The sequence below is a fragment of the Manis pentadactyla genome, chromosome 10, assembly GCF_030020395.1.
Source record: "Manis pentadactyla isolate mManPen7 chromosome 10, mManPen7.hap1, whole genome shotgun sequence".
NCBI lineage: Eukaryota > Metazoa > Chordata > Mammalia > Pholidota > Manidae > Manis > Manis pentadactyla.
In genome coordinates, this window is record NC_080028.1 from 42,475,429 (window position 1) to 42,501,644 (window position 26,216).

Sequence of the window (26,216 nt, forward strand, 5' to 3'; positions counted from 1 at the left end):
TCCTAGGCAATATCACAATTTATATGATGCTAAACGCTATTTTAATTGGTTCACTATTGTTTAAAATTTCAGAAACTTCTAGTTTTTACATTTGAAATTCATCCTTTTAGCAGTCAGGGGTTTCTAAAGTCTGTGTTCAGCCTCATTAATGCGAACACTTCCTGCAATTCCTGACGTTAACTGTAATCCAAAAACTAAGCTTTTTCACGTGACAGTCACTCACACGAAGTTCCCTTCATTCTCCCCTATGCAAACTCTATTTATGCCCTATTCAAATGTATGCCATTTTTCAGAGGCCCTCTCAAATCTATTCTCCATTTCCCTCCCCTCATCCTCTCTGCCCAAAGTGATTTTTTTTCTATTTCTATAAACCCCTTTAGGTATTATTTTAATTCCACATATTATGTCATTTTCCCACAAGGTTTGAGTTTGTTTATGTTCTATGTACATACTTTTTTCTCTACGATTCTTCCAGGTCAAATATTTTTGACAAAGGAACCATTTAAAAATGTTCCTCATAGTACATACCAGTTTATCATCTCTATATTACTTTTCAATTGTAGAAATAGATTTGACTGCATGACCTGAACTATTTTTATAAGAAGTCTCATGTAACCCAATAACATATGATTATGGAAGCTTTTAATATTTATAAATTATTTCCTTAATATACTCCTTAACTTTTCTCCAATAATTCTAATGAAACCACATTCTCCCTTCCTAATTACATATCATCTAATTTGGTATCACCTAGACCTCACACTTCAATTGTTCACACTATTTCTCCTGCTTCCATCCAAGACCTAACATCATTCCTTCATTTACTCATTCAGCAATTACTAAGTAAATATTATATACCAGGTACTGGTTTATCAACAGATAGGACAAGCAGAGCTTGTATTTCAGTATTAGAAAGGAAAAAGAGGGTGCTTATATGCAAGCAGGACCTCCTAAATTCATCCCTTCCCTTAGTTTCTAGAAACCTTAAGTACAGACCTTGTTACGAAATAAAAATAAATATATTAACATTATGAGGTATGTCCAAGGAACAACAAAACCTACTAGAAGACCTCCCATTGGCCAAAGCTGGGACAATTTTGGTAACAAAATAAATTGAATAGTATTAGACTACAATCCAAAGTATAAAATAAATATCTACGAATCCATACTGATAAAAATAAATGACTGAATAAGTTAAGGAGAAGAGAAGAATCTCCTATTGCAGAAGAATTCAAAATAACTTATAAAGATACTCCATCCTAAAGGAAGGGAAGGCTTTACAGTGGAGAAACTGATAAACGCTCTCTCAGTGATCCAGGTCAAGAACAATCATAAGTCAGGTTGATGGTATGTATCCTTGACATCATGTGATAAAGGTGCCACATTCCCTCTGTGATCTTCCCAATAGCATCAGGCCAATTCCAACAGTGGGACATCCTGCAAAGTACCTGACCCGTAACTCCTCAAAACTGTCAAGGTCTCAGATACAAGGCAAGTGTGCCAAACTGCCACAGCCAAGAGAAGCCTAAGGACGTGTGACAACTAGATGTAGCACAGTGTTCTGGCTGCATCCTGGAGTAGAAAAAGATATTAGGTGAAAGCTAAGGAAGTCTGAATAAACTATGGGCTTTATTTAATAGGAATGTATCACTATTGGCCCATTAATAGTAACAAATGCATCATGCTAACAAAAGATGTTAAGAGAGGAAACTTGGCATGTGATGTATGGGGACAATATATTTATTCTACGTATTTAATTTTTCTGTAAATCTAAAATGGTTCTTTAAAGAAATAAGTAAGGGCTATGAAAAAATAAACACAATCCTCAAGTTAAACGACAGCTATTTTCTCCATGCTGAGAAAAGTGTATGGCTTCTTAAATAATGGATGAGAAAGAAAATGTAAATATCTCCTTTGCAGGCTGCTGAGTGCAGGGATGCCATTCAACCACACTGTTCCTTCTCTCTGGTTCTTTTCCTTAGCCTGCTGATGACCCGTGTTTGACGCTCCCGTTGCAACTTTCTTAACAATCTCTCTGGAGTGTCTCTTAAACATCTATTTAACTTTTGTTCTTGAAGATGGCAACAAAAGCCTTTATTAGTCCCTCAGAGCCAGGACCCCCAGGGAATGTATTGTTTGTAGGCACAATTGATTCCAAAGTGGCTGCTCTAAGGATGGGAGAAAAACTTTGTTACTTTAAATATTAAAAACCTCCAAAAAGCAAATGTGTCTCTTGCTCAGGTAATAGCTTCTCCTAGGATTAGAAAGAGTCGAAGAAATTCTCTGGTCTTCAAAGCATGTTTTGTTCAAAATTTGATAAATACTGAATGTCTGCCCAACATTTTGCTAAGCAGTATTGAAAATACAACAAAGTAAATCTTCCCCAGAAAAACAATACAATATATAATGTACACGACCATGAAAAGTTACTACAATAAATTGTACAAGGCAATATGTATTGATGTGCCAATAAGTGGCACAGATTATGTGTGCCATCAGTATATACAGGAGAGCTCTATGGTCAATGAAATAGTAATAGTGTTCATGCAGCTTATTATATGCCATGCATTGTTTTAAATAATATGCCTGGAAATTAAAGAATCTACTAAAAACCATATATTGCTATTATCACCCATATGTTGTTATTAGTAATTAATAATAACATACTGCCATTACCAGTCTTGTATTGCAAAGGAGATTGAGGCATGAAATCTAAGAAACACAATTAACAGATAAAAGCCTAAATTTGAACCCAAGTTTTAAGTAATCTGGATCAAGAGTCCATGCATATGACTAGAACACAATACTGCAAATCTTTATAACAACAGGCCAAGTTGTGTGTGAGCAATAGAGAGTGAGAAGTAGATGTGGGCTGGGGGGACCTGCCCAGGGGCAGCAGCCAGGAGATGGAGATGGAGGGAGTTTCATGGGATGGGGACTGGGGAGATACAGGCCAAGAGTGGCCAAGAGTTAAGCCCAGGGGCATCTCCAAGGTGTGGGGAAGGGTGGGCGGCTATGGATGGAACACCCAAGACTCGGGAGTTTGCACAGGGCCTCACGTGCCAACACAAGTTTGGACTTTCTTCTGTAGGGGCCGGGAGGTCCGGGCAGGGCTTTGTTAGCAAGGAGGGGAGCAGAGGCAGGAGGCAAGAACTGGAAGGAAAAAGACAGTTTTTCAAGGACCTCCTGTGGCTTGACAGGCATCTCTGGCTGACAAGAATACCAGGAAGGAAGGAGTAACGTCCCTTTATCAGATAAGGAAGCCAAGCCTTAAAAACCCATATAACCAACCCACATTGGACATCCATGCAAACTGGGATTTGAAGCTGGCTCTCACTTTCCTGGCTTTAGATCTTGCTAGGGAAGTGTGCTTGCTGGCCAGACCCCGGGACCACCCATCATCCATCCAGTAAGCCGTCTGATCCCTTCACATTCACCCCTTCCCACCTATCTGTACACTGGTCAGCTACCATATTAACCACCTGCCTGGCCAGCCAACCATACTGGGGTCAGGGCTGTGAATGGCTTCCGAACTACCTAGGTGGGAAGTAAATAGCTCAGAAGGTGTATACTGAGCATTCGCTGCGGGCTGTCCCTGAGCCATCTGCTGGATATGGGTTCTCTAATTTAATTCCTCTGGAAGTCCCTGGGACACAGGTATTCTGATTGTCCCCATTCTACAAAGATAGGAAACTGAGACTTGGAGCAGCTCTGGGATGCGGATCCAGCTCAGTGTGACCCAAGGCTCCCTACTCTTAAAAGGTGGGACTCCCCCAAAGTGTTCCTGAAGCCCCACCCTGGGGGCTAGGGTAAGGGGTAGGGGACAGTGTAACATCTGTCTCACCCCACAGCCTGTGCCCTCAAGTCAACACCACCTATATAACCAGGGGCTGCCAGAGTCTCTGCAAAGCTGGGTGTGCTAGAAAAGGAGGAGGAGGAGGAGGAGCTTCCTCCAAGCGTGGCCACCCATGGACACCGAGACACAGAGCCTTCCTGTCACCCACACACAGCCCTAGAGCCACTGTCGGCCCCAAAGCCACACCTTCCCCCACTGTAGTCACAGCTGCGGCAGGAGCCCGGCTGGCCACCGCAGCCCACCTGGCCACCAAGGACGGCTGGAAGGATGTGCCAGGAGCCTGGATGGTGAGATGCCTGGACACAGATGGAGAGCTAGAGGTATGAGTATGACGGGAGCACAGCTCATCTGATGGATTGGGTAGAGGCTGGCTAACTGGGTGCATAATTAGATGACCAGTGGTTGGACAAACGGGTAGGTGAACGGGTAGACGGGATGAATGGAGTAACTGAATGGATCAATGGATGGAAGAATAGGTGTTTGGACTGACGGACTAGACAGGTAGCCTGGATAAAGTATAAAAGAATGAAATTAAATGTTGGATAAATGGATGGACTGGGTGAATTCATGGATGGGTAGATGACAAATGGATGGACTCACATAAGCCAAAAGGACCTTGATAGTCTAATATCTATCTCATATTCAATTACAAACGAGCAGTCCAAGATGAGAGTTAAGTGACATTGTGAATCACTGTTATTTAAGGGGCCCTTTCCCATTCCTATCCCTTAGGGCAGAAACACAGCTGAGAAGGCACATTCCATGGCTTATTCCTGTGTTGGTCTCACCCACATGAGAAATGCAATCATGAGCAGAATGCTAGAACAGGGAAGTTAAACTTCTTGAAGGAACATGTCACTACAGCAATTTCTATGCAATATTAAAGCTTGCACAATGTCCTGGGGTTGGCCTTTTGATTTCACTAAAGGTGTCACATTTGGGGTCTGGCTGGGAAGCACAAAGCAGGGAGGAGGTTCCGTGGGGAGCAGGGACATGCCTTGTGACAGGCCCTCGGGAAAGGAGCTGATGCCGACTTGGGCAGAAATGAATGGGAGGTGGAGACACCAAAGAAGCCTTCCAAGTAGAGAGGCAACACCTTATTGGGGTAGAGCCCTCCTTTGCCTTATACACTCCCACACTCATGCACACAAGTGTACGCACACAACGAATGCCATGGACCCACAACCATTCATGAGATCCACACACAGAAGACAGCCCAGAAACATGGCAGGAGCAGGTGGGAAGAGGGGTTAGGTATGTGCATTTTGCATCCTGAGTCTGAATCCTAGCCCCTGTTTCCCTTCTGTGGGACTGCAGGCACGTGATCAACCTCTCTGGGGCTGCCAAGGAACCAAGTGTGTTCAGGGGCTACACAGGCTGAGAACACAGAGGGCACGTATGGATGGCTCCATCCAGAGAAAGAACACACAAACACGTAAGCATGACCTGCCAGTCACAAAGATCAAGGGAGCAAGGAAATAAAATGCAGAGCAACTCTGGTGGGGTGGGGGTGGAAAGGCCCAGTGGGAACCTGAGGGAAGAACACTCCAGACCAAGGGGCAGTACGTGTAGAAGCCCCCAGGAGGGAAGAGCTTGAAGCATCCGAAGACTGGACCAGACAGGACGTGCCAGTGGCTGGACGGGAGGCAGGGGCCAAGACAAGTGGGGATGTGCAGGCTGGGGGTGCAGCTTGGACATATCATGAGGGGGTTTTAATAGAGAAAATGACAGGGTCTAGGGTGTTTTTTCTCCAAATTAAAATTTATTTTAAGATCATTTATTGAATAAGCCCCACCCTATATGCTGGCTTGAAATACCATACTTAAAATAGACGGTCTAGTGTTTTTAAAGATAGTGCAGACTACTGTGTGAAGACTCAGTTGCAGGGTACAAGAGGGGCAAAAGGAAAAGCTGTTGCCTAGGTGTGGCCAAGAGAGAGAGAATGGTGGGAGGTACTGGAGGGAGGCACTGGAGAGATTCCAAGATAGATGGGCTGTAGGGAGGGAGTGTCGGTGCAAACATTTACTGACCATGATTAGATGTCTGGTCAGTCTTCACGTCTGTGAAATGGGTGCTCTTGCTGGGTGGCAGTGAGGGCTCAGCGAGATCTTGGGTGGGAAGTATTTAGGCCCAGTGCTTTGTATATAGTAGGTACACAGTAAGTTCTTATGGCATATAAAATACTGAGTACGTATTTTGAAGGAATACTAGCTGCCATATAAAAGAATTTGTGAATGGTCAGGGTCCCTTATAAATTACCTTCTGACCTTCAAACCCACAGCCTTGTTATACTGGCTCCTGCTCCTGCACTCCCAGCTGGGGGACTTTGGACTAATCACCTCATCATCTAAGGGGCTAATTAATTCTGACCTCAGATGGCTCAGCAGCTCGATGCATGCGAAGGTGCGTAGCACAGCTCTGGGAACCTGGTCGCTTGCTCTTCCCTTTGGTGTTTCATTGGCACTTGGGTTAAAGGAACAGGATAAAACACCTGGAGATGAGAAATAGGGCAGGGCTGGAAGTGATGGGGGTGTGTGCAGTGAAGGGAAGGGGTCTGAGAGCCTTGGGGAAGGCCTTATGTGTTGGTCATTTTGTAATGTATACATGAATTACTATATTGGAGACCTGAAACTAATGTTAAATGTCAACTACCAAAAAAAAAGGAAGTGTGAGTTTCCAGGACCCCAGGCTCAGCTGAGCAAGCCCAGCATGGTGTGCAGAGGAGGGGCCTCTCCCAGCCCTCCACTGTGCAACATTAGCAAGTCGTTTCGTCTCTGTAGCCCCATCTTCTCCCTTGATGGGTCCCTGGGGAGTTCACTGAGACATGCACATGTAAACATCCCGCAGAGGGCCGGCCACACAATCTGCACTTACTGGGTCCCTTATCCTTCACCCCCAGCGGGGAAATGTTCCAGTGTAGCACCCTATGAGAGTGTGGGGAAGGAAGACCTTTAGGGTTAACATGATATATTATGATGTATGACTCCATTATGATAATAAAACCATAATAATCTGGGGAAAAGACTTTTAATAAATAGAGTTAGAGCAACTGATGGTCATTTGGATGTGGATAAAACTGCCTTCATATCTCATACCATAAAGAATAAACTCCACTCAACAAAATAGGTACAGAGGACAAGTACCTCAACATAATAAAGAACATATATGACAAACCCAAAGCCAACATCATACTTAACAGCAAGAAGCTGAAACCTTTTCCTCTAAGATCAGGAACAAGACAAGTATGCCCACTCTCCCCACATTTATTCAACATAGTTCTGGAGTTCCTCACCACAGCAATCAGACAACACAAAGAAATAAAAGGCATCCACATCGGGAAGGAAGAAGTTAAACTGTCACTGTTTGCAGATGACATGCTACTGTGCATAAAAAAACCTAAAGAATCCACTCCAAAACTACTAAAACTAATAATATCTGAATTCAGCAAAGTTGCAGGATACAAAATACATACACAGAAACCTGTTGCATTCCTATACACTAACGATGAACAAGCAAAAACAGAAATCAGGAAAACAATTCAGTCACAATTGCATCAAAAAGAATGAAATACCTAGGAATAAACCAAACCAAGGAAGTCAAAGACCTATACCCTGAAAACTACAAGACACTCATGAAAGAAACTGAAGAGAACACTACTAAATGGAAATTAATTCCATGCTCTTGGGTAGGAAGAATTAATATTGTCAAAATAGCCATCCTGCCTAAAGCAATTTACAGATTCAATACAATCCCTATCAAAATACTGAAAGCATTCTTCAGTGAAATGGAAAAACAGTCCTAAAATTTACATGAAACCACAAAAGATCCCAAATAGCCAAAGCAATCATGAAAAGGAAGAAGAAAGCAGGTAGGATTATGCTCCACAACTTCAAGCTCTACTACAAAGGGACAGTAATCAAGACAATGTAGTGCTGGTACAAGAACATACCCATAGATGAATAGACCAGAACAGAGAGCACAGACATAAACCAAAGCATATATGGCCGATTAATATATGATAAAGGAACCAAGGACATACAATGGGGAACTGACAGCATCTTCAACAAACAGTGTTGGCTAAACTGGACAGCTACATGTAAGAGAATGAAACTGGATTACTGTCTAACTCCATACACAAAAGAAAACTCGAAATGGATAAAAGACGTGAATGTCAGTCGGAAAACCATAAAACTCTTACAAGAAACATAGGCAAAACTCTCTGGAATATAAACGTGAGCAACTTTTTCATGAACATTTCTTCTCAGGCAAGGGAAACAAAAGAAAAAATGAACATGTGGAACCATATCAAACTAAAAAGATTCGGTACAGCAAAAGAGACCATCAATAGAACAAAATGGCAACCTACAGTATGGGAGAATATACTGACAAATGACATATCCAATAAGGGCTTGACATTCAAAATATATAAAGAGCTCATGTGCTTCCACAACAAAAAAGTAAATAACCCAATTAAAAAATGAGAACAGGATATGAAGAGACACTTCTCCAAAGAAGAAATTCAGAAGGCCAATAAGCACATGAGAAGATGTTCCACATCGCTAATCATCAGAGAAATGAAAATTAAAACCACAATGAGATATCACCTCACACCAGTTAGGATGGCGAACATCCAAAAGACAAACAACAACACATGCTGGCAAGGATGTGGAGAAAGGGGAACCCTCTTAACACAGCTGGGGGGAATGTAAATTAGTTCAACCACTCTGGAAAGCAGTATGGAGGTTCCCAAAAAAACTCAAAATAGAAATACCATTTGACCCAGGAATTCCACTAAGAATTTACCCTAAGAATGCAACAGCCCAGTTTGAGAAAGAACTATCCACCCCTGTTTATCACAGCATTACTTACAATAGCCAAGAAATGGAAGCAACCTAAGTGTCCATCAGTAGATGAATGGATAAATAAGATGGATTGGGTACATATACACAATGGAATATTATTCAGCCATCAGAAGAAAACAAATCCTACCATTTGTAACGACATGGATGGGGCTAGAGGATATTATGCTCAGTGAAATAAGCCGGGTGGAAAAATTCAAGTATCAAATGATTTCATTCATATGTGGAGTATAAGAACAAAGAAAAAAACTGAAGGAACAAAACAACAGCAGACTCACAGAACCGAAGAATGGACTAAGAGTTACTAAAGGGAAAGGGACTGGGAAGGATGGGTGGGAAGGGAGGGACAAGGGAGTAAAAGGGGCATTATGATTAGCAGACATAATGTAGGGGGGAGTAGGGGAGGGCTGTACAACACAGAGAAGACACATAATGATTCTGTAACATCTTACTATGCTGATGGACAGTGACTGTAATGGGGTAGGTGGTGAGGACTTGATGATGGGGTGAGTCTAGTAACGATAATGTTGCTCATGTAATTGTACGTTAATGAGGCCAAAATAAACAAATGATTACCTATCGATAAGGAGATGGCCTACTTCTACACCCCACCCCTTGGGAACACCTATTGACATGGAGATGAACTAAGGCCGGTGTGGGATTCTCAAAATATTGCAATTTTACTGACAGCCCAATCCTCCAGAAATTTTCACACACAATCTCCTCGAGCCGCATCTTCCACAAGGGCCCCTGTGCGAGAAAACAGGAGCACCGTAAACAGACTATTACCATAAAATCATGATAATACTCAAGCCAAGGATTCATCTAGGTTCAAACTCTTATATAGATTAAGTCCATAGCTGCCCTGTTCCACAGGCAGTCAGCAGCTGAACGGGTAGGGAGTACACATGAGTCACGACAGGGAAGCTGCAGCCAGGGGGGTGCATACCAGGCCACAAGGACTGTAGAAGAAAATAACTTTAACGGTGATAAGATACCTGCTTTAATGACAGCAGCATAGGCAAATCTTGTCCATCAGGTAGAATGCATGCAAGAGAGTGGTCCTGTGACAGGACACTAGCAGGAATGGGATCTCATACTGGTCTAGTATACGAGATTTTCACCCCCATCCCTGTGCGAGTTACAGATGGGTCAGTAGATAAGATAGGGCTATGGGAGGTACATGCACTGGCCATAAAGATAAAACTAAACTTCCCCATAAGATCCTCCTACCTCTGGGACGTATTGGGTACACTACCGCGATCTCTGGAGGCCAACTCTGCTATTACTCCAGGGATACACAGGAGGCCAGCTTACAAGCCTTTTCCTCAAGGTGCCAGATGGGCCAGTCATCGCTGGTCCATGTGTTGAAATGTTCAGGACCACGTCCACTCAACAGTGTCTCAGGGTATAACACACAGTTGGGGCTGGCAGCAGGAGGTTGATCTGCTGGCCATATCCAGGCTTCAATAAATCCTCTTTGGTTTGCACACACAGTTGTAGAGAAGAGGCAGCAATATGGGTGTTAGCTGTTGACAGGGCTCAAGGGTTCCTCTTCAGGGCTTCTCATTCAAACGCCGTAGCACTGTCCATAAGCAAACTGACCAGCCCCGTAGACTATTGGTGTCCGACTTCAGGCCAGATTTCAACAAACCATTCTACGTCTCTGTCATGCCTGCCCTGGTAAGCTATATGGTACATGAAATTTCCACTCTATTCCTAATTGCTGCTCCCAACCTTGTAACGAAGGTCCACCCAAGTGGGTGCTTTGAGTGCTCTCAATCACCTGCAACCAGCCATAAGCTGCAGAGATGCTCTAGGCCCCTCTTGGCGGTTTGCTGATCTGCATGTCATGCAGGAAAAGCAACCAACAGGCCAGTAGCTGTGTCCACACACGTCATGGCATACCATTATCCTTCTGACATGGGCAGAGGCCCAATATAGTCTATCTGCCACCTGAGACAAGGGTTATCAGCCCCTTAAGGATGTCCCGTGTTGCTGCGGGACTCGATATAAGTCCCCTTTTTCGAGTGCACAAGGCACTCACTCCGGGCTTTGCTGACTTCTTCAAAAGTGAATGGCAAGCCCCACCGACGGGCAACAGCTCACATTGTTTTCGGCAATGTGTGCCACAAATGCTGGCACAACCACTGGGCAACAGCAGAGGCAGGCTTTCCTTCCAGCCAACGCATGTGGGCCAATAATGTGTCTGCTTCATTACTCGCTGGGGATGCCAAAGGCAAATGGCCAGACACATGATCTACAGTAACTGTCTCAGTCTGACTAAGGCCCATAGGTCTTGCCACAGCTCTTGCCCCCAAAGGTGTCAGTGACCAACCGTCCAGTTGGCATGGCACCATGTCGGTAGCCACAGGGTCAAGCCGGGTAGACAGCCCAGCTGCCAGTGCACACAACTAGAGGGGAGGGCGTGATCATCCTGGGTGATCCTGAGCCATAATACTCGTGACTCAGTCCACTGACTGCTCTTCCCCTCTCTGTCCTCTAACACCCATATTGTCTTAGTCTTATGGTGGAAAGTCACAGCCCTCAACTGGAGCTGTCTGTATACCAAGCATCTTCAGGTACAGGGGCTTCTCCCTGCTGATAAGGACTCTCGCCTACCAATGGCTAAAGTGCAAGTTCTTCTTGCTTTCCACTCATATACATCACTTGCCCAAATAAGCATTGGAGATCTCCACTCAAGTGGCTATTGGAGAGGGTGCTATGCTGCTGCAAGTATGCACCCCCATTTGGCTAGTGTAGGCGTCTGTGCCATGCCACTCCCTGACCTTTGGGTCCAGCCTCACACTCACCCCGCGAAGGGATAGGTGGTTATTACCTTGGTCGGAGCTGTTCCGGTGATGGACTCCATAGCCAGCAAGGCGTGATACACAGAAGCCAGTTGCTCCTCTGTTAACAGCTACCAGACCTCTGCTCCTTTCCATAATCGTGACCAGAATCCAACAGGTTGGCATGTCCACTCAAGTCACTGCCAAAGGCCCCATCCATAACCATCTCCATTTACATGAACATCTAGCTCACAGGGCCTTCATGAATCCATTACACTCAAGGACTATAACGGCCTCGACTGCTTGGTTAGCAGCAGTAAACACAGCTGTACAGGTCTCATCACGATCCCACCTGATGCCCTTTTGTACCGACTGGTACGAGGCCTTCAGAGTTTGTGCCAAGTGCGGGATAAACACCCTCCAGGAGCCCCAAACACCCAAAAACTCTTGTACGACTGACTGCCACAGTGGTAGGGGGGTGGGGAAAGCCTGGACCTTGTCTATGACTACGTCTGGAATAACTGTAGTTTTACCCGACCAGACAACCCCCAAGAACTTGACACACAAACCAGGTCCCTGAACCATCCCTATCAAAATACTGACAGCATTCTTCAACAAACTGGAACACATAGTTCTAAAAGTCATAGGGAACCACCAAAGACCCCAAAATGCCAAAGCAATCCTGAGAAGGAAGAATAAAGCAGGGGGGATGTCACTTTCCATCTTCAAGCTGAACTACAAAGCCACAGTAATCAAGACAGTTTGGTACTTGCATAAGAACAGACCCATAGACCAGTGGAACAGAATAGAGAGTCCAGATATTAACCCAAACATATATGGTCATTAATGTAAGATAAAAGAGCCATGGATATACAATGGGGAAATGACAGCCTCTTCCACACCCAGTGTAGGCAAAACTGGACACCTACATGTAAGAGAGTGAAACTGGATCATTGTGTAAACCTACACAAAAGTAAAACTCTAAATGAATCAAAGACCTGAATGTAAGTCAGGACATCATAATACTCTTAGAAAAACACATAGGCAAAAATCCATTGGACATAAACATGAGCAACCTCTTCATGAACATATCTCCCCGGCAAGGGAAACAAAAGCAAAAATGAACAAGTGGGACTATAGCAAGCTGAAAAGCTTCTGTACAGCAAAGAACACCATCAATAGAACAAAAAGGCATCCTACAGTATGGGAGAATATATTCATAAATGACATATCCCATAAGGGGTTGATATCCAAAATATAGAAAGAGCTCACACACCTCAACAAACAAAAAAGCAAATAATCCAATTAAAAAATGGGCAGAGGGTCTGAACACACACTTCTCCAAACAAGAAATTGAGATGGCCAACAGGTCCATGAAAAGATGCTCCATATCGCTAATCATCAGAGAAACACAAATTAAAACCACAATGAGATATCACCTCACACCAGTCAGGATGGCCACCATCCAAAAGACAAACAACAACACATGCTGGCAAGGATGTGGAGAAAGGGGAAACCTCCTAACACTGCTGGGGGGAATGTAAATTAGTTCAGACATTGTGGAAAGCAGTATGGAGGTTCCTCAAAAAACTCAAAATAGAAATACCATTTGACCCCAGAATTCCACTCCTAGGAATGTACCCTAAGAATGCAGCAGCCCAGTTTGAAAAAAGACATATGCACCCCTTTGTTTATTGCAGCACTATTTACAACAGCCGAGAAATGGAAGAAACTTCAATGTCCAGCAGTAGATGAATAGGTAAAGAAGATGTGATACATATATACAATGGAATACTATTCATTCAGCCATAAGAAGAAAACAAATCCTACCATTTTCGTCAACATGGATGGAGCTGGAGGGTATTATGCTCAGTGAAATAAGCCAGGCGGAGAAAGACAAGTATCAAATGATTTCACTCATCTGTGGAGTATGAATACAAAGCAAAGACGGAAGGAACAAATCAGCAGCGGACTCATAGAACCGAAGAATGGACTAACAGTTCCCAAGGGGATAGGGACTGGGACGGGTGGGTGGGAAGGGAGGAATAAGGGGATTAAGGGGCATTACGATTAACACATGTAATACAGGGGGGGTGCATGGGGAAGGAAGTGTAGCACACAGAAGACAAGTATTGAGGCTACAGCATCTTACTATGCTGATGGGACAGTGACTGCAATGGGGTTATGTGGTGGAGACTTGATAAATAAGATGTGGTACATACATACAATGAAATAAGTCAGGTGGAGAAAGACAAGTACCAAACAGGTCACTTGAAGAAAAACTATGATAAATTAAAGGGGTATAGTATAAACCTTAAAGCACCCCTTAAAATAACGGTGTTATAGCCAACAACCCAACAAAGGTTACAAAATGGAATCACAGAAATGCAATGCACTGAAAGGAAGGAAGACAGAGAAGAAAAAGGAAACCAAGAAGATGGGACAGACAGCAAAGACAACAGACCACAAGCTACCCAGTTACGCCAATAATTGTGTCAGATGAAAGCGGTCTCAACACCCCAGTTAACAGGCACAAATGGTCAGACTGGATAAAAAGGTAAGACCCAATCACATGCTGTCTACAAGAAAATCACTTTAAAAAGAAAGATGCAAACTTAAAAGTAAAAGGATGGAATAAGATTCAGCATGCCCAAAGAAGTCTGGGGAGGCTCTATAAATGTCAGAGAAAGTCCATATCAGAATGCTAACAGGGACAAAACAGGCCATTTCTCAACGACAAAGTAGTTAATTAACCAAGAGGATACAATAGTCTTCAGTGTTTACATACCTAACAATAAACATGAATCAAAAAACCGGAGGAACTGCAAGGCGAAATACACAAACCACAACTTGGATCACAGTGTTTTGGTGTGTGGAAAGATCACAAGCACCAAGTTTTCCTTAGGCAGCAGGCCCTTGGCTTACATAGGCACCAAGAAAAAGCCACACATTGCAATGAATTCACGGTTGTCATTAGGAAAGCTGTCTACAATTGTGTGCTGAATGAAATAAGCCACACACATGCACACACCACTTTTGTAGCATTCCACTTAAATGAGGGACCCAGAAGAGCCAAAGCCATAGAGACAGAGGGGAGGATGGTGGGTGCCAGGGACTGGAAGGGAGACTAGACTGGGCAGGTGTTCTTTAACGGGTGTGCAGTGTCAATTTGGAGAAGGGACAGTAGGGGACAGCTGCAAAATTTCAAAGTTCTCAGTTCCGCAGAACTATCCCCTCAAAAATGGCTCAAGTGGTAAATTTTATGTTATTTTACCACAGTAAATATTGAAAAAGAAAACATGAGATTCAGATGCCCGGGTGAAAAGTAGAGGCCTGGAGCTCAGGAGAGGCTGCCTGGCTTATGGCAGGCCTTCAAGTGGCTGATTTCCGGGCTGCGTCTCTGCCCCTGTGCACCCCCACCTCCACAAAACATCCTCCTGTGTCCTGAATTGGACGTTTTCCCACTACGTCTTTCTGTGCATGTGACATTTCATTCATAGGATACACAAAAGATGGTGACATTTCTGGCTCAAGCTGATACACACGATCAGAAGTTTTATACAGAGAATAGACTTTCTTCATTGGAATTGAGGGGCAGGCTCTGGGAAATCCAGACTTGCTGAAATTGTAGGCACCACTTGAAGTGGGCGTGAGCACGGGTACCATATTCTCTGATTCCAGGTCTTCAAAATGTTCTCTTGGGCTCAAAGGTGCCTGAGGGCTGAGGATGAGTCCCTCAGTACAGAATCCTGAACCGAGTGTCAGTGAACATTGAGCAGAAGAGCTCTGTTCTGCCAAGTGTTTTAAAGTTAACTTTTGAGTCCAAGTCAATGTACCTGGGAACTTTCTTACATACCTATGTCACTCTTGTAGGGCTGACTGTTTCTGCTTACCCTGAATTTCCTAGCCACTCACTAGACATGCTCTGTAGGAGAACGTGACAGAGGGCAAGAGTCCACCCGTGTGTCAAGTGTAGAGTGGAGAGGACACGTCATCTGTGGGGGAGGGATGAAAGGTGACCTGGACGGCTCGAGGATCATCTTGGGGGGTGGTCAGAACTTGGGCCAGTGGCAGGAGACATTGTTTGCCCCTGTTCGGATTGGACTGACAGTTGCCTGTTTTTCCTTCAAACTGGTTGCTAGGTTGCAGCAACCTATGACCTCACAAGGGTTCCAACCCTCCTGGTTGGCAGGTGCTTGGCAGCACAGGTAGCCAGAAGCATCTTCTCAGAGCTTTCTCCACTCCTAGCATCTCCTCAGCCTGGAGTAGGGATAACGGTCTCACATTCAGTGAGAATCCATGAGAGGAGTTTGGACAGGGTCTGGTCCCGGAGAGGGCAAGAGTTGGGGACAAATCATGGCCAGTGTTCCATCAAGTTCCCAGGCTTTGAGCCAGAGGCCCCAGACTGGCCCCTCCAGGCTCCAGCCGGAGGTGATGCTGGGTGCAGAAAGACCAGGACCGCCAGGTGAGGCAGCAGAGGGACGAGGGCCTTGAGGACGGGATGCTGATGGCAGGAAGGCCTACGCAGGGGGGGGCTTGTGTGCAGGAAGGAGAGACTCAGAAGGCCAGGGACTGGAAGACGAGAGTGTAGGTGTGGGGACAAGGACACACACGGGGAAGGGCAGGCACCTGGAGGAATTACCTAATTGAGGAAGAGTGTTGAGAACGGGAAGACGGAATAATGGCAAAGTGGATGGGGGCAGACGGCTGCCACCAAAGGACAAGGATGGAGAGATGGCTGGGGACAAGGCCATGGTCTGCGACAGCAGAGAGACTGGGGGCAGCTTGTCTTTTGGGGGTACTTGGAGTGGAGTGGGAGGGAACACAGGGACCAAGGGACGAATCCCAAAGACAACAGCTGGACACTGTCGCCTGGTTTCTTTGCCCAGCAGCCCAGGCACACAGCAGCCCAATGCCAGCGGACTCCGGCCGGCGCGGGAAGTGGGCAAGGTCAGCCGCTCTCCAGGAGGAGTCAGAGGAGGCAGCCCAGGGCAAGGAGGACGCCTGGGTCCTGGACATGCTGTGCGGCCTCAAGATGAGGCTGAAGCGATGACAGGTGTCCCCGGTGCTGCCCGAACACCACGAAGCCTTCAAAAGGCTGCTTGGTAGGGGGAACCCTGAGCCCATTCCCCTTGAGAGAAACTTACAACGACTATACTTTTCCAATGGAAAATAATTCCCTGCCAGTTGGTGACCTCTCTGCTCCCAGAGGACTCCTCTGTGGACACTTAGAAATGAGGGAGGATTAGGCCAGAGGCAGAAGCAGTCTGCACTTGGCACACGAAAGCTCGGCTTCCACTGCACCCCTGAGGCTTTCATATCTAAATGCCTCCGTCAGCGTGCGGGGTGCTGACAGGCCACTGGGCGTGCTGATGTGACCATCAAGGGAGACGATGCCTTCCTGCACGGTGATGGAGCACCACCTTCTGTAGGATCAGACCTGTGCACATCACCTACTGACACCTGCCCCCCCACCCAGCCACCAAAGAAGAGTGGCACCATCTTTCTGGCCCAATGAGTGCACCTCGGCCTCCCCACCCTGAAAGGTCCTGTCAGGAGGCACAGCTGCTCTCTGCTCAGCTCTGCTCCGGCTGTCCGTCTAACCTGTGCCTCTCTTCCCAGGGGACCCTGTTGTTAAAAGACTCCTGGCCTGGGACAAAAATCTGAGGGTATCTGACAAGGTAACTTTGTCCATTGACATGTGTTCCCTCTCCAGCATCTACTCTGGGGGGCTGAAGGGATGCCTTCTAAACCCACAGTCTTGCCTCTCTCTCCAACTTGGTGCCTTGTCCACACTGCCCTTTGCGGGGCCTGGAGGCTCCTTGCGTGTGAATGGGCAGCCCTGCCCCCACCCCCACTCCTCTGGGGTCCGCCCCTTTGGCTGCCACCGCAAGTCCCTTGTCGCCTCAGCCCTGGGGACTCCCCTTTGTGCCAGCTTATCAAACACCCTTCTGATGGCGGCTGTCCTAAATACCCGGCATCACACCAGTAAAGCCTGCCATCTAGGAGCATCCTGAAGTCCCTCTCCCCACACGGGCGGGGTCTGCCCCCAGCCTCCCCCTCCCTCACCCCTCTGTCCTTCCTCTTCTGGGATGTGACCGCTCTCCTGTGGCATTCTCCTCTTCCTCAGTACCTCCTGGCCATGGTCATAGCATATTTCAGCCGGGCTGGCCTCCCCTCCTGGCCGTACCAGTGAATTCACTTCTTCATAGCTCTGTGAGTATTGCTGTCAGTGGCCGGCTCGCAATATTCATTCCTCCGGGAGGGTGGACGGAGGGGTGTGGGACTCTGACCTTGCATCTATTTTCTTTTTTACCCCACGTGTACTGTTCACTTTGGTACGTGAAGGACAGGATTATAACAGAGCAGTTTCTATACTGCTGTCTGTGGAAACAGACAACCCTAACACCAGTTAAAATACTGGAACAAACAAAAGACCACATAAAACCCTCATAAGAGGAGGGACAGAATGGGCACCATGCTGTCCCCAGGTGGCCAGGCTTGAGACCGCACCACCTCCAAAGGCTCAGCTGCTCTCCTGCCCAAGTCCACATCAGGTGGACGCCACAATGCAGGCCCTCGTCATGTGACACAGACCGAGTGTAAGCATTCCCCATCTGTGCTTCCTACAAGGCTTTACGTGCCCCAAATCCTCCGAGAACACAGGTCGAATGCTCCCCGCCCCTCCTCAGCAATGCCCCAGCTAAGGGGGTTCTAAGCCAAGGCCAGCCTTCTCAGTCTGAACTCAACCGTCCCCACAGTCAGCATCACACTTGCTTATGGGCCTCATATTGCACTGCTTTGTTCCAATGCTCCGTCTGAAATCCCTTCCCCCTGTTTTCACATTGTGTCCTCTGACTTGTAGGTGTCTTTCACACACATATATGTTGGAAGAAAACGACCACTCCTTAAAGTCGGTGCAAAGAGCACGACTGCTACCATGCTTCCCCTGGCCCCCTAACTGCGGTCCCCCAGTAGCACATCAGCTAAAATCCTAGTGCCATGTCACGTTCTGGGTAATAGTTACTTCCTATCTCTCCACTCCACTTCTCCAAACCATCAGACCAGACACCGTTGCAGGCGGGTCTTGTCAAAATATCCACATGTTCATAAAGCCTTCAGCACGCTACTTTGTGTTGCAAATGTTTAAGCTACAATGAGTCCATGAGGCGATCAGTAGGGCATCTGACTGTGAGAGAAAAGCATCCATCCATCCATTCATTCATTCAGTGAAATCTTGTAGACTGCATTCCGTGCCAGGGACTAGGAAGGCTGGGAGGAGAGCCTTGAGAAGTGCACATGGCACCCATCCTCCAGCCTAAGCCCTGTGGTAGGGAAGCTATGACTACAGAAACTGGCTAGTCAGTTCCGGCCCTCTGGATGCGCAGACATCCCCACTCCGCAGGGAGCCACAGGGTGTGCACTTACAACCGGTTTAAAGGCACAGGGAAGATGATGGGGACATTGCATGGAAGCTGCACTGCTCGCCTTCAGGCCTCCCCAAGGGCCTTTGTCTTCAGCATCCAGCTATGAGAGGTGCCCTTCAGGTCCCTGCCCCGCAGTGGCTTCTTGATGACTGGGTGGCCCTGTGTGACGCTGGTAGTGCTCCCGTAGGTCCTTTGTGAAGATCAGCCTGGGCCTCTCCTTGGAAGCTGACCACGACTGCGGATCCTTCCCATCTTGCTCCTGACCAGCAGCCCGATGTCTCTCCCCAGCTACCTGGCCAACGACATGGAGGAGGACGAAGAGGGCCTCAAACAGGCCATCCTCTGGCTCCTCTACGGGAACAACCCTGCCCAGCGTCTCCTCTTCCACCAACGGCGAGTCCAATTCACCCAGTCCATGGGCTGGAAGGCCTGGGTCTCCCGGGAAGAGTGTGAGGAGGTGCGTGAGCAGCTGGGATCTGGGGGCGGGGGGGCTGGACGGCAGTGGGGGAAACACGGGATTGTGGGATCTGGAGGCGAGAAGGAACTGGAGGCTGGGCGAGGAAGGAGGGGCCACCTGAGGCCAGAGCCACCTGCCTTCCAGATCCAAGCATTTGACCCAAAGCTCCTGGTGTGGAGGCGAGACCGCAGCCTGCTTGCCGTCTGAGCGCTCCCGGGACCACATAGGCCTGGGCTCACCGGCCCAAAAGAAGGGAAGTCTGGATCCTCGGGTGTAGGCACAGCACCTCATTGTGTCGACTTAGGAAGTCACCTTTCCAGACACTGACTCTGCTCCCAGCCAGAGGCCGAGGACACACGCAGGTATGACCCCTGCACACAACTAGAGGGGAGGGCATGGTCATCCTAGGTGATCCTGAGCCATACTGCCTGTGACTCAGTCCACTGAATGCTCTACCCCTCTCCGTCCTCTAACACCCATATTGTCTTATTTCTAGGACAGAAAGTCACAGCCCTCCACTTCGGGGGCTGCCCACGAGAGGAGCCCTCTGTATACCAAGCATCTTCAGGTATAGGGGCTTCTCCCTGCTGATAAGGACTCTTGCCTACCAATGGCTCAAGTGCAAGTTCTTCTTGCTTTCCACTCGTATACGTCACTTGCCCAAATAAGCATCGGAGGTCTCCACTCAAGGGGGTATCAGAGATGGTGCTATGCTGCTGCAAGTTTGCGCCTGTGACATGCCACCCCCTGGCTTTGGGTCCAGCCTCGCACCCATCCCGCGAAGGGATAGGTGGTTATTACCTTGGTCGGAGCTGTTCTGGTGATGGGCTCCATAGCCAGCAAGGCATGATACACAGAAGCCAATTGCTCCTCTGTTAACGGCTACCAGACCTCTGCTACTTTCCATAATTGTGACCAGAATCAACCAGGTTGGCATGTCCACTCAAGCCACTGCCAAAGGCCCCATCCATAACCATCTCCGTTTACATGAACATCTAGCTCACAGGGCCTTCATGAATCCATTACACTCAAGGACTATAACGGCCTTGACTGCTTGCTTAGTAGCGGTGAACACAGCTACACAGGTCTCATCACGGTCCCACCTGATGCCCTTTTGTACCGACTGGTATGAGGCCTTCAGAATTTGTGCCAAGTGCGGGATAAACACCCTCCAGGAGCCCAAAACACCCAAAAACTCTTGTACAACTGACTGCCACAGTGGTAGGGGTGGGGTAAACCTGGACCTTGTCTATGACCACATCTGGGATACTTTAATTTTACCCGACCGGACAAGCCCCAAGAATTTGACATACAAACCAGGTCTCTGAACCATCCTTATCAAAATACCGACAGCATTCTTCAACAAACTGGAACAAATAGCTCTAAAAGTCATATGGAGCCACAAAAAACCCCAAATAGCCAAAGCAACCCTAAGAAGGAAGAAGAAAGCGGGGGGAGAGGCGGGGTTATGCTCCCCAACTTCAAGTTCTATGAAACAGCCACAGTAATCAAGACAATTTGGTACTGCCACAAGAACAGACATGTAGATCAATGGAACAGAATAGAGGGCACAAATATAACCCACACATACATGGCCAATTAATATATGATAAAGGAATGATGGACATACAATGGGGAAATGACAGCCTCTTCCACAGCTGGTGTTGGCAAAACTGGACAGCTACATGAGAGAGAGAGAAGGAAATGAGGTTACAGTCTAACTCCACACACAAAAGTCAACTCGAAATGGATCAATGACCTGAATGTCAGTCAGGAAACCATAAAACTCTTAGAAGTAAATCATAGGCAAAAGTCTCTTGAATGTAAACATGAGCAGCTTTTCATGAACATGACTCCTCGGACAAGGGAAACAAAAGCAAAGATGAACAAGTGGGACTCTATCCAAGTAAAAAGCTTCTGTACAGCAAAGGACACCATCAACGGAAGAAAAAGGCATCTCTACAGTATGGGAAAATATATTCATAAGTGACATATATAATAAGGGGTTGACAGCCAAAATATAAAGAGTTCATGCACCTCAACAACCAAAAGGCAAATAACACGACTAAAAAATAGTCAGAGGATCTGAACACACACTTCTCCAAAGAAGAAATTCAGATGGCCAACAGGCCCATGAAAAGATGCTCCACATCACTAATTATCAGAGAAATGTGAATTTAAACCACAATGAGATATCACCTCACACCGGTCAGGATGGCCACCATCCAAAAGAAAAACAACAACACATGCTGGTGAGGATGTGGAGAAAGGGGAACCCTCCTACACTGCTGGGGGAATTTAAATTTGTTCAACAATTGTGGAAAGCATTATGGAGGCTCCTCAAAAAACTCAACATAGAATTACCATTTGGCCCAGGAATTCCACTCCTAGGAATCTCTCCTAAGAATGCAGCAGCCCAGTTTGAAAAAGACATAGTACCCCTATGTTTATCACAGCACTACTTAAAGTAGCCAAGAAATGGAAGCAACCTAAGTGTCCATCAGTACATGAATGGATAAGGAAGATGTAGTACATATACACAATGGAATATTAGTCAGCCATAAGAATAAAGCAAATCCTACCATTTGTAATGACATGGATGGGGCTACAGGGTATTATGCTCATTGAAATAAGCCAGGCGGAGAAAGAGAAGTATCAAATTATGTCACTCAAATGTGGAGTATCAGAACAAAGAAAAAAACTGAAGGAACAAAACAGCAGACTCACAGAACCCAAGAATGGACTAAGAGTTACCAAAGGGAAAGGGACTGGGGAGGATGGGTGGGAAGGGAGGGACGAGTGGGGAGAAAGGGCATTACGATTAGCAGACATAATGTAGGGGGGAGCACGGGGAGGGCTGTACAACACAGAGAAGACACTTAGTGATCTGTAGCATCTTACTACACTGATGGACAGTGACTGTGACTGTAATGGTGTAGGTGATAGGGACTTGATGATAGGGGGAGTCTAGTAACCACAATGTTGCTCATGTAATTGTAGATTAATGATACCAAATAAATAAATGAATACATGAATGAATAAATGAATAAATAAATAAATAAATGATTCCCTATCAATATGGGGATGGCCTACTTCTACTCTGCACCCCTTGGGAACACCTATTGATATGGAGATGCACTAAGGCCAGGTGAAGGATTCTGGAAATATTGCAATTTTACCAACAGCACAATCCTCCAGAAATTTTGACTCACAATCTCCTCATGCCTCATCTTCCACAAGGGCCCCCGTGCGAGAAAACTGGAGTGCCATAACCAGACTATTAACATAAAATCATGATAATCCTCAAGCCGAGGATTCAGCCAGGTGTGAACTCCTATGCACATTAAGTCCATAGCTGGCCTGTTCCACAGGCGGTCAGCAGCTGAATGGGTAGGGAGTACACACAAGTCATGACAGGGAAGCTGCAGCCGGGAGGGCACACACCAGGCCACAAGGACTGTAGAAGAAAATAACTTTAAGGGTGATAAGATACCTGCTTTAATGACAACAGCATAGGCAAATCTTGTCCATCAGGTAGAATGCATGCAAGAGAGTGGTCCTGTGACTGGACAGTGGCAGGAATGGGATCTCGTCCTGGTCTAGTATACCAGACTTTCATGCCCCTCCCTGTGCGAGCTACAGATGGGTCAGCAGATAGGGCTATGGGAGGTACATGCACTGGCCATAAAGATAAAACTAAACTTCCCCATAAGATGCTTCTACCTCTGGGACGTATTGGGTACACTACCGCGATCTCTGGAGGCCAACTCTGCTATTACTCCAGGGACACACAGGAGGCCAGCTTACAAGCCTTTTCCCTAAGGTGCCAGACGGGCCAGTCATCGCTGGTCCATGTGTTGAAATGTTCTGGACCACGTCCACTCAACAAAAAATTCAAAGTACAAATACCAAAGCGGATATTTACTCAAATAACTAAAAATCATTTATGAAAGCAGTGATTTCAGTGTTAGCCCAATATATTATAAGTGTTTACAATTGGAAGGAAACATCATGAACCAGTTAAAATCTTGGTATCTGCTTCTAGACAGGAAATCCCACACAAAATCTAAAACTGCCAGGGACGGTTACAGAAACTCGAGTTTCGAATCCAGGAGGGGAGGGAGAAAGGGAGCCAGGGAGCCTGGGTAGTGGCAAAGAGTTGGCACTCAAACACACATTTCCTCATTTTACTGGAAGGTACAGCAATCCCATCAACATAGGCACCTTTATTGCCCTAGAGGTAGAGAAAAGCACAGAATCGCCCCAGAGATAAGCAGACATTGCAAGCAATTCACACAAATCAATAAACACTGCAACTGCAACGCCAGCAGCGGACCCGTGCGACCCTCGGCCCGTCCGCCCCCTCCCCCACCCGCCTGCCACCCCAGACCCAGCGCGCCTTCCAAGCTCCATTACCCGGGTGCAGCGCTCCGCGACTCTGGCCAGATAACGACTTCCCCGAAAACACCAAAGAGAAAAAAGGCGTCCACGCAGAGTCCCATCCCGGCGCGGAAAAGCAGCTCTCCCGGCGAGGGGATTCGTCTGTGGTGCTTCCCCGTCCCTGAGACCAGGTAACAACTCCGCTAAGGCACCTGCCGCCCAGCTCGCCGCCAGCTCAGGGTCTCCCACGGCTGAAAGTGCCCGCTCATGCCCAGGGCCCCCGGCCGCCGCGCCAGCTCTCCACGGAACGTGGACCGCACTCCCGGGGCTCGCCACGCCGTGGCCAGCTGAGACCCGAGGAACGGGGCCGCTGGGGGCCCCCCGCCTCTGTCCCGCCGCCCCCCATTCCGCGGGCCGCCTCGCCGGCCGGTCCCAACCTCATCGCCTTCGGTTCAGCCCGGTCCGCGCGGGACGACATGCAGCCCGCGGCCCGGCCCGGCCCGGCGAGGGGCTAAAGAGTGGGGAAAACCCGCTCCGCCCAGACCAGAAAACTGGCCGGCCGCGTCGCGGCCGCCCGCCCAGCGCCGGGGATGCGGCGGCGGCGAACCGTCCCGGGGGGCGGCAGCGGCGGCAGGAGCGGCCAGCCGGAGAGAGACCGAGGAAGAGACCCGACGGCTCAGGGAGAGCGGAGCGGCCGCGGCACGGCTCCGGCAGCTACGGCAGCGGAGAGGGCAGAGAGCGCTCCGTTCCACTTGGCCGTCCCTGCTCCGGCCTCCCCGCCTGCCCGGCTCCCCCTGACTCCGCAGCTCCCCGGTTCCCTCCGCTACTCACCGTTGCTGCACCGCCGGCTCGTCGGCTTTCCGCGCCGACACCTGGGACCATCCTTCTGCTCCTCCTGCGACAGTCCGAAGATTCCAGCTACGTCCTGCGCCTCCCCGCACCTCACCTAGTTTACGACACTCGCGGCTTTACGACACCACGTTCCTCCGACCTAGTGCCGCTCGCTCTACGGCGGGAACCTTGTTGCTAGGGAGAGGACGCTGCATCCTGCGGGTAGGGAATTGTTCCCTCGGGTGTAGGGGATTGGGAGGAGACCGCTGGGAAACTTCAGTGAAAACAACAAAACATACTGAGAAAGAGTGGGTGGGGAGAGAGTGGGAATGGGATTAAAGGGCATTATGATTAGCACACATAATGTAGGGGGGTCATGGGAAGGGCAGTTGAGCATAGAGAAGACAAATGACTCCACAGCATCTTACTGCACTGATGGACAGCGACTGCAATGGGGGATGGAGGGAATTGGAAATATGGGTGAATCTAGTAACCACCATGGTGCTCATGTGAATCCTTCATAACATTGAATATCAATGATACTTAATAAAAAATTTAAAAAATATTACTGAGAAAAGCTAAGGAAGAGTTGAATAAATAAAGACAGGTGACGTGTTCACGTATTCGAAGATTCAACTGGAGGGTTCTTCCTATAACGGCTATAGATTGAACATAATCCCCATCATCATTCACAGGCACTCCTGGGCTCTGCTGACTTCTTCAAAGGTCAATGGCAAGCCCCATCGACGGGCTACAGCCCACACTGTCTTTTTTTTTTTTAATTTTTTATTAAGGTATGATTGATATACACTCTTATGAAGGTTTCACACGAAAAAACAATGTGTTTACTACATTTACCCATATTATCAAGTCCCACCCAAACCCCAATTGCAGTCACTGTCCATCAGTGCAGCAAGATGCCACAGATTCACTATGTGCCTTCTTTGTGCTACACTGTTCTCCCCGTGACACTGCACACCATGTGTACTAAACATAATACCCCTCAATCCCCTTCTCCCGCCCTCCCACACCCCTCCCCTTTGGCAACTACTAGTCCATTCTTGGAGTCTCTGAGTCCACTGCCATTTTGTTCCTTCAGTTTTGCTTCATTGTTATACTCCACAAATAAGGGAAATCATTTGGCATTTGTCTTTCTCCACCTGGCTTATTTCACTGAGAATAATGTCCTCCAGTTCCATCCAAGTTCGTGCAAATGGATACATTTTTCCATCAAAAAAAAAGTTTTTATCTGCACTGACTATGTTGTTGCTTTAGTTTTCTTTAGTCTTAGAGAAACAGGCTTTCTGTTTCTTCCGTGTTTTATGACATTGATATATTTGAAGCACGTGGGCCAGTTATTCTGGAGCAAGTTCCTGAGCTCGGGCTGTGTTGTCCGTGTTTCCTCGTCAATAGATTCAGGTAATGCACTCTGGCTGGAAAGGTGCACAGGGCGAGCCGTTTCTTCTGGGGACTTCACACCTAGCGTCATATCATGTCCATCTGCCCCTAGCTGATTGGGTTAATTTTGATCTCTGGTCACAGTATAGTCTGGTTTCTCCACAGCACGGTTGTTTTCCCTGTGCAAGAAGAATCTCTCGGGAGGACACGTGAAGAGCG

General features: G+C 47.4%; 1 pseudogene; it reads right to left on the minus strand.

The window, feature by feature from the left end:
• LOC118926490 (olfactory receptor 6C74-like) overlaps nt 1-24,694 on the minus strand; it is a 185,451-nt pseudogene extending 160,757 nt beyond the window's left edge.
• Between the last annotated feature and the right edge of the window lie 1,522 nt (nt 24,695-26,216).